This window comes from Humulus lupulus, chromosome 2, assembly GCF_963169125.1.
Source record: "Humulus lupulus chromosome 2, drHumLupu1.1, whole genome shotgun sequence".
Taxonomy (NCBI): Eukaryota; Viridiplantae; Streptophyta; class Magnoliopsida; order Rosales; family Cannabaceae; genus Humulus; species Humulus lupulus.
This window is the reverse complement of record NC_084794.1, coordinates 93,052,682-93,073,345: the sequence shown is the minus strand read 5'-3', so window position 1 is coordinate 93,073,345 and position 20,664 is coordinate 93,052,682. Positions and strand designations below refer to the sequence as shown.

General features: G+C 40.2%; 1 pseudogene; it reads left to right on the top strand.

Annotated features, from left to right (window-relative positions):
- Positions 1–4,936: 4,936 nt before the first annotated feature.
- LOC133814522 (uncharacterized) overlaps positions 4,937–20,664 on the top strand; it is a 54,096-nt pseudogene continuing 38,368 nt past the window's right edge.

Here is a 20,664-nt window from a genome sequence, read left to right as displayed (position 1 = left end):
TTTCCTTGCATATAGGAGTTGCAAACATTAAAGTAATTAAATTTATTTATGCATAGAATAACTTCCCGAAACGTGTGGGATTGTATTCTGAGATCACCTCTATAAATAGAGAGGTCATGTACCTTTGTAAAGGACCGAAATTTTGTGATCTTGGGAGAACCTCTGGAGAATTCATTCCTGAAGAATTTCCAGAAATTTCCTAAGTCTTAATAACAAAGACTCGTGGACTAGGCAGAGTTAACTGCTGAACCATGAAAAAAACTCTCATTGTTTTACTGTGTTATTCTTGCCATAGTTTTTACTGTTTACGTGCTCTACATTTTAAGTTGACGAAAAACGGCGTCAACAAGGGTATTAATTTTTATTTCAAATACTCATCAAATTCATTTTATTGAAACATACTTCACATTTTTTTACAAAAATTCCAGCAACCATTTTTATCATTAAAAATCACCATATTGAATTTAAAACCTCATATTTTTCTAAAAATATAATAAAAATTCTGTAGGTATTTATTTGAGTAAAATATTATTTTATTGTGACTTAAAATACCCTTTTTAATTTCATAAAATCAACATAGCATTAATGACATTATTTATGCATGCAAATCACTTTTTCATCAAACTTTTTACCCAATTATTTACAAAAATCAGCAAGCATAATTACTCGTGAAATTCATCTTTTATCTCAAAAATTTCACATAAAATCACACATGTCCAAAATCTTATCATGCTCTTATTATACAAATAATTATAAGAATATTACTAACACATATTCACATGCAATCCTATAAAACCCTTTTTTTTTTTTCTATTCCATTGAATCTATTCATGAAATCCAACAAAGCAATAACAATAACATACATTAATTCATAAACACCATATTTCATACATGCCTTTATATTAAACCTAACATGTTTCTATCATTTTTTTCTTTTATGCATATCATGATTCATTGATACATAATATCATATACATCTTATCATATTTCTAAAATCACCATTATTTTAAAACATACAAGAAAACAATCATGATTGAACCCTTTACCCCTAGGCCTAAACACTTAAGATCCACCAAAAAATATCACAAAAATTCTCATCTACCTTCACATAAAACCTAGTATGCATCTATTATCATTTTTGCATATTTTACATAAATCAATGGTCTAAAATAATCATAGCAACATAACATAAAATACAATCCTCATATAAATCTCATCAAACCCATTTTCTCTCAAACATTCCCATGAGCCCTTTTAACAAAACATATTCTTTTCATGAAAAAAAAAAAAACAAATCATAATCACCTCATCACCAACCTACAATAATCAAACCATTAAACACCACCATAAACAACCTCAAGGATAAACCCATCAAAACTAATATAGGTTAAGAAAAATCATTACCTCTCTTGATTGTTGAATCAAGAACGCTCTAGCAAGAAAAACCTTGTCACCTATAGGGGATTTTCAAACACCATACATCCAAAGAAAGAAACCACAAAATAAACCTTAGATTAGGGAAGAGGAGAAGACTCTAATTCAAATATGTAATACACTAATAGATAGAACTTAACTAGGGTTCGAAACCCTCTTCTTCTTCTCCTTCTCTTTCTTTTTTTTTCCTTCTTCCTTCTCTCTAGAAAATGGCAGCCCTTCCTTTCTCTCTCTCTAGCTCGCCACCCTCTCTCTCTCTTCCTCTCTTCAACTCACGGCAGCCAAGAGCACAAAATGCTCTTCCAAATTTTCCTTCCCTTCTTAACCTAATCCTCTCATAAAGCCTCTCCAAAAATGAAATGGTAAGTTTCCTTTCTTCCTTTATTTTCTTTTAATTTCTTTTATTTTTCTTTTATGATAGTTGATTGGAGATAAATGGTGATTTCCCAAAATGACTATCCTCATCCAATTTAAATTTATTCTCCTAAAAAATAATGGAAAAAAATCAATCAATCCCCACTAATTGCTACACGTCCACACTACTTGCCCTTTTATTTTATTTTATTTATTTTTCTTTCATTTAAATAAAACTACTCAATTATATCAAATAAATGGAAATTCTAAAATGTGTAGAAAATCCACACATGTGCATCTTATTACCATGTACTTGCACACACTAAATCACTAGGGTGCATCACTATCGACCATGCACCTTAGTGCATTCAACCAAATCTCACATAATCACATTTTTAAAATAAAATAAATACAAATTATTTAACAAGTAATTTTCATAAAAATATTCTACAACAATTCTAACAATTAAATAAAATGACAAACAATCAAGTAAAACAAACAACAACTAAATAAAATAAACAACATTTAAATAAAACAATTCATCACACTTAACACTTAAATAAAATAAATCACAAAATTTTTAATAATCTAAAAAAAAAAAAATTTTGGTGCACTACACGTTATAATACCGAACTCTTCAATGCCAAACTTTGTTTTGTTACCTCCAAAATTTAGATGCAGCTCATTTCGATTAGAGCTACCGTCCTCATGAAGAAGAAGAGCATGCATGATCATATGGGATGGTTCAAGCGATGCATCCAAAACCAAAATAAACCCAAGACAAGATTGTTTCAACATTTGTAATTCTTCATTACTAAGAAAATTTTGAATGCACCCAATATCACTCCAATAATATTGAGCTCAAATATTAGAATGCACAAAAAGTAATTTATCTTCACTTAAGTACTGCACAGACAAATAAAAAAATGAAAAAACATATAAGTTAATTATACAAAGAAGTATTATAAAATATCAACAAAAAATTAAAAATAATTGAATTTACAGATGATAAAACTTTTAAATACGTAAAAAACCATAAAAAAAATACTTACTTGAAACATATCGTTTGATTTTGGATGAACAATTGATAATGACTTCTTATCTTTGTTAATGGAAGATTTGGAAGACATTTTTGAAATATGCATAAACAAAAATAAACAATTAAAAAAAAATAAAAAATAACAATAATAATAAAAATGTATCTAACATTACTGAATAAATAATGCTTAATTAAAACAACTTCCTTGAAACATAAACAATAATATAAATTTGTTAATAGAAAAATATCAAAATTAAACCACATGCACAAGTATTCATAGAAGCACATAAAATGATTTGAACTACTCAATTATTCTTTATTTTGCATAATAAAACTACTTGTACAAATGAACAGTAAGAAACAAGTCATCAATCTATTTTCATATTTTAAACAAAAATTATATAATGATATTAGAAATAGGATTTTGGAATCATTAGTATAAGTTGGAAAACTATGGGATTGCACTGCAGCACAACAAATGTAGCGCTGCGGCGCTCAAGGCACAGAAAGATATGGGTTCAGGCGCTCTACGGCGCTCAGGGGACCGAAAGATATGGGCTTTGGGCGCGCTACGGCGCTCAGAACACGGGGATAGCCTGCTTCAGGGTGCGCTGTGGAACTCAGGGGACAGTAATAAAATGGGCTTTGGGTGCACTACGGCGCTCAGGAGACAAATGACATATGTGCTGGGGCGCGCTGCAGCACTACATGAATAGATATCTGTTTTGCAACCAAAAATAATACAATTTAAGCTATCTAAAACTTGGGGTTTAAATGTGATTTTTTCATTATATTTGGATCTGCAGAACAAAAGTAGGAAAACTTGAATCAGTAGGGGTTTTGAAATCAAGGGGATAATCCCCAGTCATGAGAAATAAGAATGAAGCATATGTTACTAAAAAAAAACCTTTACTATCATATCTAGAGAACTTAGGGAGATAATAGTTCTAATTGTCTTCATTATAAAATCCCCTCTCTAATAGAGCTAAACCCAATCAATAACAAAGCATAATGGTGCCAATTCTTAAGATATATAAGTGAATCCAAAGCACCCAACTAGTTGGAACTGCATCAACTCTTCCATATTTAAGCCTCAAAACCTCCTCCTACAAAAATAAGATCCCCAAGATTTTAATTATGTAAACAAAACAGGAATTCAGGATTACCCTACTATTAAATGAAAATCACCATCAAAATAAAATCATAAAGAAAGGCCAAGATCTAATTGAGATTAAACTGACTACACATTAAATTTAAATGCTCTAACAGTTGCCTCTATTATCCAAGGAACTCAGATAATTTAGCTAGCCTCGGGACTGGTTTGAGACAATCTACCCAGAATTCCATTTCATATTGGGGCAAAGTTAGATCCTAACTCTTCCTATGTGGTTGGTTCCCAATATTGTCTGAGTTTTCATACGCATTGGACGAGAGTTATCATTGGTTTGTTGATAATAGTAAGGACTTTAACAACCCTCTTCCCACAGGGCTCAAAAGCAAAAACATACAGACTAGCCAAAGACGGGTTCTTATTTTTATGCTAATTAAGCCTTGAAAATCAAATTTTAAGCATTTAAGGTCATGGCTTAAATTTTAAATTTAGTAATTTAAATCTAAAACCTTGACATTTAAATTTGTAAAGATTTTGGTTTACATTTTATAAATTATGCTATATAATTTAAAATGATAGTTTAAAGACACTTGCTTTAAAATTTAAACTGAACGGTTTAAATTTTAAGCATAGAGGTTTAAATTATAAACATAGTGGTTTAAGATTTAAGAATAGAAGTTTAAATTTAATGTTCAGGAATTTAAAATTTCAGCCAAGTGATTTAAATCTTAAGCCTAGTGGTATAATTTTAAGTCATTTAAGCCTAGGGGTTTATATTTAAAGCCATCTAAGCTTAGAGATTTAAATTTTATCCTAGTAGTTAAATTTTAACTCTAATGGTTTAAACCGTTTATATCAATCTTTAAGTTGAAAACTTCAATTTTAGCCCCAATAATACAAATGTATCTAACATTACTGATTAAACAATGTTAAATTAAAACAACTGCCAAAAAACTATTTCTACCCCTTTTAAAACTTTTTTTGTATTTCTCAAGAAAATGCTCTTTGGGATTTATAAACCTTCATCCATGAATCTTTCTATTTGTGCATGTGGTGATGCTGATTGTATTGAAGTTTGTGACATTAAGGAATGGCTTCCAAGATCAAATATGGATCATAAGCTGTGGAAACTTGTTCTTTTGCTAGGAGAATCCTATTTGGCACTTGGACATGCATACACGGAAGATGGTCAGTTGCATCAAGCATTGAATGTTGTAGAGTTGGCATGTTCTGTTTATGGATCAATGCCTCAACATCTTAAGGACTCAAGATTCATCTCATCAATGATAGGTTGCTCATTGTTGCAAACGAAATTCAGCTATGAAAATGACAGAACTAGATCATATAATGGTGATGTGAAGGATGTGATATCTAGCTTAAATGAAAGCCTTGCTGCATAGCAGTTGTCTTCATCATACTTATTCTGGGCTAAGGCATGGACACTAGTTGGAGATATTTACATTGAAAACTACATGGTTAAAGGTAATGAGATCTCGATAGAAACAGAGAGAAAATCTTCTACTACAGAGTTGAAAGTATCATCTGAGGTTGTTAAGGAAGTTAAAAGGCTCAAAAAGAAGCTCGGGCAGTATATGAAGAACTGTAGTTCATGTTCTTTGGTAAACTGCAGCTGCCAGAGTGATAGGGCAAGCAGTGGAAGCAGCGCAAGCAGCAGGAATGGAGATGTGCACTCAACAGCTTATGGCAAGAAGCATAACAAAAAATCTTATGCAAAGAATAACATCTATTCACTTTTGGCAGATCATGAAGATGACAATACTAGTGGCAAATTGGAAAACAGACAAACTGCTGATGGTGGACAATTGCATCACAATAAAGATGCTGCAAGTTTAACAGGTGTTTCTAATACAAATAAATTTGTGGTAAAAGGAGTGGCAACTACCAATTCTAAAAGAGCTGATTACGCTTTGAAAATGCTTCACATGGGATCATCTGTGACTTCTCAATCAGAAACTCCTTCGACTGAAACACCTAAAGGAAAGAATGGGGACATATTTAAGTACCTCCGAGGTCCTATAGTTTGAGATGTTGAATACCATTTGTCAGCTGCTTTAAGCTGTTATAAAGAAGATAGAAATGCAGTGACTGAATTTTCATCTGGTTTGGGAGTGTAATATTCGTTTTCTCGAAAGGGCAATTTCGTAATTTTCCCACTATGTGCATCCTTGTCATTTTTTTCTTTTCTTTTCCTTTGATGGATTATTGGATATATATGACTTCCAATGGAAATAAAATTCATGGTTTCTCATGTTTGAGTTTTTGTGAAATCACAACATGAGAATAATGTCAAGTGAATAAATAATGACTCGGGTTAAGTTATTTATTTAATTAAAAATTATTACTATTATGAGCATAATAGTAATAATAATATGCTTGAAATTATTTTATCATATTATGTGTAATTTTTGGTTTGCCATAATATTAAATATTTGAATTTGCAAAAAGACCATAATATCATCAAGTTTGAGATTGGTTCAAGGGGCATTTTAGAGACTTTATTTCTTCTGTTTTAACATGATTAAATATTCATAAAATTGGTTAAATTTTCGAAATTTAATTGATAATATCAGTTGTGGAACTTAGTCATTTTATTTTATTTTTTTAAAAGAAAAAAAATAAGGAATTCCTTGAAAAGAGGATCTTACCACTTCAAACGCTAACTTATTTTCTAAACCTATTCTATAACATGTTACCATGATAATCTGAAGGAGAAATCGTGGAAATATTAAGGGAAGCAAAGGATTGAAGAGAGAGAGTGTTATTATCGTTTTTTTTTTTTAAGAGGAGAAATTTTTGAGTTCTTGCACTTGGGAAAAATCTGGGCAGTAATGAATATTGTAGAATCATTCTAGGGGAGGAAATAAACATTTTGAGTGTGAGAAATACATTTATAAAGCCTCAGATTTTGATTCACCATTTTTATCCAAGAAAATGCATATCCTTGGATAATTTTGGATTTAAGTGTGTTCAAGAGTGTATGGTGGGCGTGGTTGGTGATAAACAATCTTAGGGGACTCCAAGAATCGGTTTTGACGTGAAGAAACAGACTGAAATTGTCTAGAGCAAGAAAAACCAATTTTGAGCTCCATTGTTGGCGGTACACCAACGTTGGAGAAGAAGACTTCGACCAAGGCGACTGTGGCGTGATTCTTTGTGTCTTAGGGTCGTTTTGGACTGCTGGAACACGTGTGGGAAGTTTCCAAGTGGTTTGGAACATTGGGGTAGCCGGAAACAAAAGAAACAACCTCGCCGGCGCGGAAGAAGACAACAACTCCAGCGAGAGCTCCGGCAAACCCGATTTGGGTATTTACTGAGGTGTTTTTTTTTTCTTTTTCAATCTTAAAAATTAGTACATTAATTTTATAGCATTTTCCAACTCGTTTCATATTTTTCTTTGAATTATAATGATTTATTGAAGTTTACATAAAGATTAATTATGAAAAATATTTTTATTGTTCAGAAAAATATGATTTTATATTTCAATGATATCTGTATGATTTAGAATGGCTTTGTATGTTTAGATTTAATTTTTTATCGTATTTTATAATTTTCTTCAATTATTTGCTTTTAAATATGTGATTTAAGAAAATAAATGTGGAAAATTATTTAAAGTATTCTAAAAATCCTAAGAATTTTTTATATGTTTCAAATGAGATTCTAAGGCTCTCTGTAATTTTATTTCGAATTTGTATCATTTATGTAATTTTCATGATTTATTTGGCTTATTTTATATTTTAAATATAAAAAACTATTAATGCTACTGTTCTGAACCCTAGGTAATTTTTGTGTGTTACTGTATGGTGTAGAAACTGATCTGTATAGTTAGATTCTATTTTTAATCAGTTATAAATTTTTCTTTAATTAATTAGTTTTTCTACAAAATTAATTAAGAAAAATAGTTATTTTTCCCAGAAAATTCTAAAATAATTTTTATAAGTTTATTTTGGATTTTTAAACAGTTCTGTATGTTAGTTTGATTTTTGGGCCGGTTGTGTATTTATTTCTATTATTTGGGTTTTATTTGAGAAATTGACGAAAAATAATTTATAAATGTTAAAAAAATTATTTTGCTGGTCTTATATGCGAATTTTCTGATTATTTAGGGTTTTGGAAAAGTTGTTTATTAAATTTTGTTGTCATATGATCATTTGTATAAAATTATTGAGTCTTTAATGTAATTATGATATTAAAGAGTATTTTGGTAATTTTCACATAAAAAGTATTTATATGAATTCATGCAATACGTTGGAAACATCGTTGTTTGTACATTTACATGATGGTTTGAACCTTTTGTGGAAAATTATTTTAATTTACGTGTCATGCATGTTAAAATGGCATAGTTAAATTATTTAGATAATTAGGGTTTTGAAATAAAACCTTAACGCCTATTTTTTATTTTTCCCGAATTTTCGCTGTGTAATTGGATGTCTAGGAGCTAGCAGTCGTCGAGGTGACGCAGCAAGTGGTTCGAGACAAGTTAGCGGGAAACGCACTCTTGAAGGTAAGAGGAGTGGACATCTGCGCACAGGATGTACGTTATGCGTACAACCTTGTTTTCTTATTTGTTAGTTATGTAATTAAATTTGTGACCTGAATTGTTGCATTAGGTTTGTCACACCCAGATTTCGAGCCTTAAGAATTGTGATCTCAAAAGCTGGATTCGTTAGGAATGGGTTCATAATGTCTGGAACACGTGTCCGCAACCTAAGCACTGGACCTACAAGCAGCAGGCAGCTTTGAAGATGGTAGCCTCGAAACCATTACAAGCTCGAAAGACAGACATCAAAACACGTCTGTTCTCGGATGGCCTCGGATCAGGGTCTCCGAGCCTGACATAAGTATGAGCTCGAAGTCGTATGACCTCCGGGAAATGTCATAGCTCGAAAGCCAGTAAGAGACCTGGGTGGGAACAGCATTGACAATGTGGATTGATAACTCTGAATATCCTAGTGAGTCATTTTAGAGAGACGCGGTCTACATTGATTGTTGTAAATCCCCTGTAATAAAGGGATATTTATTATTCAGTTATACGCCCCTTGATCTTCAGGGGACGTTTCCTTGTATATAGGATTACAGGCTTTAAATGCCATTAAATTTGTTTAAAGATACAGAATAACTTTCCGAAATATGTGGGATAGTATTCTGAAATTTCCTCTATAAATAGAGAGGTCATGCACCATGAAAAGGGACCAAAATTTTGTGATCTTGAGAGAAACTCTGGAGAATTCGTTCTTAAAGAATTTCCATAAATCATCTTAAGTTTTAATAACAAAGACTCGTGGACTAGGCAGAGTTAACTGCTGAACCACGTAAAAAATCCCATTTGTGTTATCATATTTTTCTTGGCCATAACCAATTATTGTTTTCGTGCTCTTATTTCACTGTTGACGAAAATGGCGTCAACAGTTTGGTGCTTTCATTGAGAGCCTTAAGCATTCAGTCCCTGAACAAGTTATGGCCGCTAATGATCAGAACGTTCCTGAAGAAAATTATCCGAGACGCCCTGGGAAACAGCCGATGGTAAACCCAAATGTTGAAGAGAGAAGCCGATCCTCCGATTCTCGGGGACCACCCGCACCACCAAGGGATGAGGATATGTATTACAATCCTGAGCGGTACGTTCCCATTGTGGAACTTGAAAACCGGCAGCTGAAACAGCAGTTGGCAGAAGCCAACAAGCGAAATGAGGAGTTAGCAAGGATAGCCGTAGAGGTGCAGGCGGCTCAGCCCCCGCCTCCGCGTGAAAACCAAGCTCCCCCTCCTAGGGACGTGCATGTTCCTCCCCGGAGGCCTCGTGGGCGTCCACGAAAGAATGCTGCCACAAGAAGGCCGGAACAACCTCCGGCACCAGCAGAGCGATCTGCTCCCTCAAGACACCAAAGAAGTACCCGAGCTAGGGCCCCGGTTAATCCACCTGTGGAGGTACCTGCGGGAACTGAGAACAACCGAGCCCCTGCAGAGGCTCGAACTCAAGTCCTTGGGAACGCGCAAGATGCAACCAACCCATCTCGGGCAAACTCCGGACTGTCCAGACCACGAAATGGGTGGCAGCCACCGTCACCCATACGGTTCCCTCCATCGCCTATAAGATATCCTTCACCTCCTCGCAGGAATGCTCAACCAGTTCGAGATCAGGACGAAAGGCGTGCGGGGAGGAGACAAGGAAACAGGGAAGCTTTCCAGGAGCGGAGAGGCGCCTTATCTGAAAAAAGTCAAACGTCTCGGTCTCGCACGACAGAAATGAGGCGGCACGAAAAAGACCGATCTCAAAATAATCATGCGACAATTTTTACTAGTGATGACACTGGAGATACCAGATCGGTCAGCATGCATGATCGAGGTCGAAAGAATACTGGGAGCCGCAGGAATCGCTCCAACCTACTGGAACACTTGAATCAAAGTCAGGGTAATGTTAACCCGATAAACCCGGACCTGAGGGATCACCTAAATAGGCGTAAAGACCCCCTGCGGAGGCGCGAACCTGGAATTGTGATCGACGACAACTGATTCCAGACAAGACCCCTCGCGGACCCAGTCCAGGAAAGAATTGATTAGTTAGAAAAGGCCTTCAGGCTTTTGAAAAATGAGCAAGGTCAGGATCGATATGAAGATTCTAATGAGGAGCTTGAACCGTTTGCTCCCCATATTTCCAACACTCCATTTCCCCAAGGATTTCGGATCCCTCATGTCCCAACGTTTGAGGGAAAGTCCGACCCGTACAGCCATTTGAGTACATTCAATACCATAATGAGAGCAAGTAATGTGGGTTACGAGCTCAGATGCATGTTATTTCCAGCATCACTGACAGGACCAGCCAAAAGCTGGTTCGGAAAATATAAAAGACACTCAATAACTTCTTGGGATCAGCTGTCTAAAGACTTCAAGAAGCAGTTCAAAGCCATGATGGGGGTTAGACCTGAGGCGTCAACCCTGACTAACGTTCGGCAGCAGCCAAGAGAGACATTGAAAAGTTACCTTACAAGGTTTAACTTGGAAGTTTCCCGAGCTCGGAATGTGGATGACAGCGGTCACTTAATGGCTGTCCAAGCTGGAGTTATGCCAGGAAGTGCTCTCTGGGACGACATGCAGAGAAAACCGGTGAGGTCCCTAACCGAGTTTAACAAACGGGCACAGAGGTTTATCAATGTAGAGGAAGCAAGGTCGACACTTAATGTGACTTCCCAGCCTGTAACTACAACGACAAACATGAACTCTGCCTCAACCTCGGCAGACCCATCAGCTTCAAAGCCTGCTGCGAAAAACCCTTCCAAGAGAAAAAAGAACGAAGGGAGTAACCCTGAGGCCGAAGGAGGAAAGAAAAAGAAGGGGGAGATATATTTCTCCGTGTACAGAGTGTACACCGAGCTCAACGAGTCTCGGGAGAACATATACCTGGCTAATAAAAACCAGGTCCCCTTCAGGCGTCCGGACCCAATGAGAAATCAGAAGTCCAAGAGGGACTCCAGCAAATATTGCCGATTTCATAGAGACACCGGGCATACTACTGATGAATGTCGGTAGCTGAAAGATGAGATCGAAGGATTGATCTCGAGGGGTTACTTCAGACAATATGTCAAGAACCAGAGTACTAATCAAGTGACCACGAGCCAGAGAGCAGCCACATCGCAGCCCACACAAAACAATAATTCCTGAGCTAGGGAAGAGGATAGGCCCCCGCCGATAGATGGAGAAGATGTGATAACCATCTCGGGAGGGCCTCATCCCGCAGGCATGGGCAGAAATGCCCAAAAGAGGTACGTTAACGAGCTGAAGACTGGGGACGGGTCTCCCTATGAACCCGAACCTAGAGCTCCAAAAAGTCAAAAGATTGAATCCCAACCAATAACCTTCACTGAGGAAGATGCGTCCCATGTTCAGTTTCCTCACCATGATCCGCTGGTCATCACTCTCCAGCTGGCAAATAAAAGGGTCCACCGAGTTCTCATAGACAATGGGAGCTCAGTTAACATTCTCTATAAAGCAACCCTTGAAAAAATGGGACTCTCCCTTCACGACCTGAAAGCATGTGCGACTACGCTTTACGGCTTTTCAGGAGAAGGAACCGCCTGCATGGGGTCCATCGAACTCCCCGTGACCTTGGGAGACTACCCAGTCTCAACAACCAAGATGATGGAGTTCGTGGTAGTAGACCTGCCTTCGGCCTACAACGTGCTGCTCGGAAGACCCGCCCTGGTTGGGCTGGGGGCAGTCTCGTCCGTCAGGCATCTGGCCATTAAATTCCCGACCCCTAGTGGCATCGGGACGTTGAAGGGAGATCAGTTAGCTGGAAGGGAATGCTACAGCATTTCCTTAAGAGGAAAGAAACAGACGAGTGCTTGAGCACACAAGCACTCGTCATTATTCAAAGTAAAGACGGGACGGTCTTAGAGATTGATGAAGAAATCGATCCAAGGGTTCAGGAGAAAGCTAACCTCGAACCCTTAGAAGAGCTCGAAGAGATTCAGCTCGAAGAGCCCGATCCCTCGAAAAAGGTAAAGGTTGGAAAACACCTCCCATCAAGAAACCAAATAGCAACTAATTTTATTTTCTAAGAGAAACCAGGACGTCTTCGCATGGTCACATTCAGACATGGTAGGAATAAGTCCGAACATAGCAAGCCATGCGCTAAATATTGACAAAAGCTTCCCTCCGAAGCAACAAAAGCGAAGACAGCTGGATGACGACAGAAAGAAGGCACTGAAGGAGGAGGTCAATAGGTTAAAAGCAAACTGATTCATTAGGGATGCTTTTTACCCTGACTGGGTAGCCAATCCGGTGTTGGTCCCAAAACCTAATGGGACGTGGCGAACTTGTATTGACTATTCGGACCTCAACAAAGCTTGCCCGAAGGACTATTTTCCTTTACCAAGGATTGACCAACTCGTGAATGCCATGGCGGGGCATGGACTGATGTCATTCATGGATGCCTATTCTGCATATAACCAGATTCCCATGCATGCCCCCGACCAGGAACATACGAGCTTCATAACGGATAAGGGGCTATACTGCTATAATGTCATGCCATTCGGACTCAAAAATGTTGGGGCCACGTACCAGCGGCTCGTGAATACGATGTTTTCAGAACAAATAGGGAACAACATGGAAGTTTATGTTGACGACATGCTTTTCAAGTCTCAACTTAACAATAACCATGTTGATGACCTCGAAGAGTGCTTTGGCGTGCTCCGGAAGTATAACATGAAACTAAATCCTCAGAAGTGCACCTTCGGGGTATCTTCAGGAAAATTCCTGGGCTTTATCGTGAACGCTCGTGGAATAGAGGCCAACCCTGACAAGATTCAGGCTCTGATCGACATGCCCTCACCTCAAAGACACAAGGATGTCCAAAGTTTGACCGGCAGGATGGCGGCACTGAGTAGGTTTATATCAAAATCTACAGACCGTTGTCTCCCGTCTTTCAACCTTTTGAGGGGAGGCAAGATGTAACGCCCTACTTCCTTAGAGTCGTTACCAAGTGTGTTTAAAATCGTGCTTTCAACTCGCTAATCGAGGTTTTAATTCAAAACGTGTAACTAAGCCATAATTAAAAAGAAAAAAATTAGAGAAAGTAGTTTTTCATAGCTAATCATAAAAGTTTACACTTGGGATCCCAAAACATAGTTTAGAAAATATTTACATTACAAAACTGATCAGAGTCGACTAAACGACAAAATCTAAGTTCATTTACAAGCATCTCCCAAAATCCCCTAGCTGTGACAGCCAGGCTGGCCGGACATGTACGCGCCGCCTCACGCCAGCTGTGCTCATGATTGGTTGATCTTCTCTTTACCGTTACCTGCACCACAGAGCATCTGTGAGTCGAAGCCCAGCAAGAAAACCCATAACAAATAACATATGCAATACACGAATCAAACATATAAACAGGCCACCAATGGCTAAACACATACAGCCTAGCCGTCCCAGGCGTTTACCAAGCCCTGGGTTCGCGGACCACGCCGTAAGGATATCCCAAGTATCCTGTTAGGGACTCGCCCTGGCAACTCGCACCCCACGTGCTCAACGCCGCTCCCGGCCCCTTGCCATTCTCGGCCTTGCACTCATCATGCTTGATGCCGTTCCCGGCCCCACGCCGTTCCCGGTCTACACCATTCCCGGCTCTTGTCGATCACACATATAATATCAAACACGATATAGCAACAAGCACAGAATTCAAGCATAAACAGATAAAGAGCCATGCTCTACAATTCTAGTATATAGGGCTCGGCCCTGCATGTCATTTCCATTCAATATATTGGGCTCAGCCCTGCACACAAGCTCTATGGAAACAAGGGTTTTCTTACCTGAGTTCCGAGCTTCCTGAGCACCGATGCCCCGAGCACAGTCCGCTAACGTGAGCCTCGCCGAAATCCTAGTCACAACACATAACAATATCCGACCATCAAATTCTAACCCAATAAATAACCTCAAACCCTAACCCTAACCTCCGGGACCTTGAATTCTATCAATCCGAATGATAAAATCCATCCCGAGCCTTACCCTTTAAGTTCCCAAGTCAAAAATATCATTAAAATCCTCACTGACACTAAGGGCCGCGGCCCCACCCTCTAGAGTCACGGCTAGCCTCAAAACAGAGGCTAGCTCTTCACTGACCCCCACACGGGCCGCGGCGCGCCCAGCAGGTGCCGCGGCGCGTATAAATTCTCTCAGCCCCACATGGCTGCGCGCGCACACGGGCCGCGGCGCTATACAGCGAACCCAGATTTCTACACCAGTTTTCCATCCCTCCTTCAAGCCAATTCCCACCAAAACCAAGCTAACATTCCTAGCTAATAACACCATCATTCCAGCTTAATTTCAACACCAAAACCCAACAAAAATCTACTCCAAAATATAACTAGAACACCCAAAAACAGCCTAGATTCTACCCACATGCAAAGCTTGAAAACACAGCTGAAACTTGAACATATCTTCCATGGAAAACTTACCTCTTGCTGAATTCAAACCCCTGATGTTGAACCTTAATCCACAAGCCTTAAGCTTCTGAGTTAACACAGCTGAATCCCTTGCTTATGCTAGCTTGCACCAAGAATTCCCTATGAGTTTCCTCTTGAGTGTTGTCTTAGAAAGTGAGAGAGAGATAAGCATAAACTAACTTCAGTTCAAAGAGAAGTATGGGTCGGTTTCTCAAGGTTTCTAAACAGTTCCTTTCTTTTATTATTTTATATAGCTTAAGTCTAAAGGTTATCTCAAGGCTCGGGGTGTCAAAACGTCCCCGAGGGCAAAAATGGTAAATTCCCTAAATATTCCCACCTAGGCATTCTATCCTCAAATATATCTCCAAATATTTATTTCTATGTCGCGATAATCCCATAACTCAACTAATACCCGAATTACCCCTCGACTCGCCCCGAGTCCGAATCTCAACCCCGTTGTGACTCTCTGGCTAACTGCTCCCCAGGACTGTCTCGGATCCTGCTGTACAGACATATCACACATATACAACATATATTTCATTTATCACATTTATGCCCCCAATATCCAGATGGGCCCACATGCACATTTAACTCAATTAAACATGCATCATAATCATATATACACATAAATTCACATATAAGCAAATTAAACCACTTATTGCCCTCCAGGCACACTAATCAAGGCCCTAAGCCCGATTAGCAAATTCGGGTCGTTACAACTATCCCCTCCTTACAGAGATTTCATCCTCGAAATTACCTGAACAACTCGGGGTACCGCTCCCTCATCTCTGACTCAAGTTCCCACGTCGCCTCCTCAACCTTGCTGTTCCTCCACAGCACTTTCACTAAGGCGATGGTCTTGCTCCTCAAGACCTTATCTTTTTGGTCAAGAATCTGAACCGGCTTCTCTTCGTAGGTCAAATCCTGATCAAGTTCCAAATTCTCAAAACTTAAGACATGCGTTGAATCTGACATATACTTCTGGAGCATAGATATATGGAATACATCATGAACCCCCGATAAAGCTAGAGGCATCACTAATCTGTAAGCTACCTCACCAACTCGTTCCAGTATCTCGAAGGGGCCAACAAACCTGGGGCTCAACTTACCCCGAATGCCAAATCGTTTCACACCCCTCATGGGTGAAACCCTAAGGAACACATGATCACCCACCTGAAACTCCACGCTCCTGCGTCTCAGGTCTGAATAAATTTTCTGTCGACTCTAGGAGGCGAGCATACGCGCTCTGATCTTCTCAACTGCTTCATTGGTTCTTTGAACCATCTCTGGACCCAAATACCTTCTCTCACCTGTCTCATCCCAATGAATAGGTGATCGACACTTTCTTCCATAAAGCATCTCGTACGGAGCCACACCGATGGTCGCCTGATAACTATTGTTGTACGAGAATTCAATCAAAGGAAGGTACCTACTCCACGATCCCCCAAAGTCAAGCACACAGGCCCGCAACAGATCCTCCAATATTTGAATCGTCCTCTCGGACTGCCCATCCGTCTGAGGATGATAAGCGGTACTAAACCGTAACTGCGTGCCCATAGCCTTCTGCAAGCTCTCCCAGAACTTGGAAGTGAAGGTGGGGTCTCTATCCGACACAATCGACCTCGGAGCCCCATGAAGTCGAACAATCTCCTTTACATACAACTCAGCATACTGCTCAACAGTATAGGTTGTCCTAACAGGCAAGAAGTGGGCGGATTTGGTATACCTATCCACAATCACCCACACAGAGTCATGCTGTCCCACAGTTCTCGGTAAACCAACCACAAAATCCATAGTAATATCTTCCCACTTCCATTCTGGGATCCCCAAAGGCTGCAATAACCCCGCTGGCCTCTGGTGCTCAGCCTGGACCTGCTGACAAGTTAAGCACTTAGCCACATAATCTACCACATCCCTCTTCATGCCCAACCACCAATATAAAACTTTCAAGTCTTGGTACATCTTCGTCGTACCCGGGTGCAAAGAATAAGGAGTGGTATGCGATTCATCCAAGATCTCTTGCCGGAGATCAGAATCCACCGGAACACAGATCCGACCCTTGTACTTCAATAATCCCATCTCTGAAATGGAGAAGTCCTTTGTCGCTCCGACTAAAGCACTCTCTCTATGACCTCGCAACAGAGAATCCTTCTCCTGCGCTTCCTTGATTCTCTCAAGGAGTGTAGACTGAAGAGTGATGTTGGCTAACTGTCCAACCACTAACTCTATACCCGCTCTGGTCATCTCCTCAGCTAACTTATCGGATATCTGCCTCGAGCTAAATAACTGTCCTGGGCCCTTCCGACTCAATGCATCTGCCACAACATTAGCCTTCCCAAGATGGTAAAGGATATCACAATCATAATCCTTAACCAACTCTAGCCACCGCCTCTGGCGCATATTCAAGTCCTTCTGGGTAAAGAAATACTTTAGGCTCTTATGGTCAGTATATATCTCGCACTTCTCACCATAAAGATAATGCCTCCAAATCTTAAGTGCAAACACCACTGCTGCTAACTCTAGGTCATGTGTAGGATACCTCTGCTCATACTCCTTTAACTGCCTTGATGCATAGGCTATCACCTTGCCAGCTTGCATCAACACACACCCCAAACCCTGCCTCGACGCATCACAGTAGACCCCAATTTTTTCATTCTCTGTCGGCAAGCTAAGTACTAGCGCAGTAATCAATCGCCGCTTAAGTTCCTTAAAACTGTTATCACATCTGTCCGTCCAGACATACCTGGTCTTCTTCTTTGTCAACTCTGTCAATGGCGTAGCTATTCTGGAGAACCCCTCAACAAATCGCCGATAGTACCCTGCCAAACCCAAAAAGCTTCTCACCTCAGGAACATTACTCGGTCTAGGCCAATCTCTGACCGCCTCAATCTTACTTGGGTCAACCGGAATCCCCTCCTTACTAACGATATGGCCCAGAAATGTAACTTGTGGCAACCAAAACTCGCACTTACTGAACTTAGCATACAACTTATGCTCCCTCAACCGCTGTAGTACCAATCGCAAATGTTGCTCATGTTCCATCTCTGTCTGAGAGTACACCAAGATATCGTCGATGAACACAATCACAAACTTGTCCAGATAGTCCTTGAAAACTCTATTCATCATATCCATAAAAGCTGCTAGGGCATTGGTTAATCCAAAGGACATAACCAGGAATTCATAGTGTCCATACCTCGTTCGGAAAGCGGTCTTTGGTATGTCCTCCTCTTTGATCCTTAGCTGATGGTAACCTGATCGGAGATCTATCTTGGAGAACACTGTCCTTCCCTGTAGCTGATCAAACAAATCATCGATGCTAGGCAATGGATACTTATTCTTAATGGTTAACTTGTTCAGCTCCCTGTAGTCAATGCACATCCTGAGGGACCCATCCTTCTTCTTAATGAACAACACTGGAGCACCCCATGGCGAGTAACTCGGTCTAATGAACCCCAAATCTAGCAACTCCTACAGCTGAATCTTCAACTCCTTTAACTCCGCCGGAGCCATTCTATAAGGTGTCCTAGATACTGGCTCCGCTCCTGGTATCAATTCTATAACGAAGTCAATCTCCCTCTGAGGCGGCAACCCTGGCAGATCCACTGGAAACAACTCCGGAAACTCACACACCACCCTTGTCTCACCCGGTCTAACCGGCACCACCCTAGAAGTATCCACAACGCTTGCCAGGAATCCCATGCAACCTTTCTGTATCAGGTCCCTAGCCCGTAAGGCTGAAATCATCGGTACACGCGGTCCACTAACTGTCCCCACAAACACAAAGGGTACCTCCCCTTCTGGTTCAAAAGTCACCATCATGCGCCTGCAGTCTATCGTTGCCCCATACTTGGATAGCCAATCCATTCCCAAGATCATGTCAAAATCATCCATCTCTAACTCAATCAAATCAACAAACAATTCCCTACCATCTACCTCCATAGGTAATGCCCTAATCCACTTCCTAGAGACTACCAATTCCCCTGTTGGCAAAAAAGTCTGAAATCCCCTAGCATACACACCACTAGGTCTGCAAAGCTGGTCTATCACCCTAGAAAATACAAATGAATGGGTAGCCCCTGAATCAAACAATGCAGAATACAAAGAACCAGCACTAGAGATCTGACCTGTCACCACTGAGGGGCTAGCCTCCGCCTCAGTCTGTGTCAAAGTGAATACCCTGGCAGGAGCAAGAATGTCACTCTGCTTCTGCTCTTCCTTCTTAACTTGAGGTCAATCCCTCTTCAAATGGCTGGCACTCCCACAAACAAAGCAGGCCCTGATCCTGCACTCACCCTGGTGTCGACGCCTGCACCGTGGACACATAGGAAAACTCCTCCAGTTATCACCACCACCCTGTCGGCCGGTGGTAGCACCCCGCACTCTCCTATCAATACTAGGAGGATTAAATGAATCCGGAGCTCTTCTTTTCTGCTCACTGGGGCCACTGCCCCGACTGGTCCTAACAAAAGGAGGCACTGTCCTCCTGGCATCGCGCCTAACAGCGCTGTCCTTCCATATTTGATCCTTAGCCCTCTCAGCAGTAAGGGCCTTATCCACCGCTTGGCCATAAGTGGTAGTCGCTGGATCCAAGGTGATATTCACATCGCGGGCAATCATAACATTCAACCCCCGCACAAACCTATCCCTCCTGGCCACATCTGTCGGCACTAGATCTAGCGCAAACTTCGCCAATTTATCAAACTTTATGGCATACTCTATTACTGTTGATCGATTCTGAGTCAGGTTGATAAACTCATCAACCTTCGCGGCTCGCACTGCCATACTGTAATATTTCTCGTTAAAAACACTTCTAAACTCCTCCCATGTCATAACCGCAACATTCCTCCGCTGGCTCACCGCCTCCCATCAGATGCGAGCATCAGCCCTAAGCATATAGCTTGCACAGGCCACTCTCTCTTGTCCTTCGACACTCATAAAATCCAAGATCAAAGAAATCAGGTTCATCCACTGCTCTGCCAACAATGGGTCCGAACCACCCTCAAAAGTAGGAGGTTGCTGCTTCCTGAACCTTTCATACAAAGGTTCCAACCTATTCTCCAGAGTAGACTGAACAGGCACTGGCACTGCAGCCTGCTGCATTGGCAGCCCAATAACCTGAGGCGGGGCCTGCTGCCTCATCTGTCGTAGTTCTTCCTTTGTTCTTTGCAGTCTGGCTTCCATTTCAGCCAATATCTGTTGCCAGTTCTGTGGGGCAGGTGGAGGGTCCTGACCCTGATTGTCATCCTCGGCCCTACTGCCGTGGAGTCTAGCTGATTGACGAGGCATCTCAACAAATATGCCTGCAACCAACGACGCCGCTCATTAGGCAAGATAACAACATCCAAAACCACCTCCCAGGCACATCAGTAATCCACACAAAACAGCTCATATAGCATATAACACACAACGGGCCATGCCCTAGCATCATGCATATGTTAACTAATTCATCATGCTCTATACAAAATAAATAGGTATACAGGGCATTTAAACACATATTCAGACATACCAACCATTCTTACCAACCAACCCTGAGTTAAGCCTGTCACTGACTGCGTGTGTACATGTTCGGTCAATCTCTAGATACAATAACCTTGGCTCGCTCTGATACCAAGTTGTAACGCCCTACTTCCTTAGAGCTGTTACCAAGTGTGTTTAAAATCGTGCTTTCAACTCGCTAATCGAGGTTTTAATTCAAAACGTGTAACTAAGCCATAATTAAAAAGAAAACATTAGAGAAAGTAGTTTTTCATAGCTAATCATAAAAGTTTACA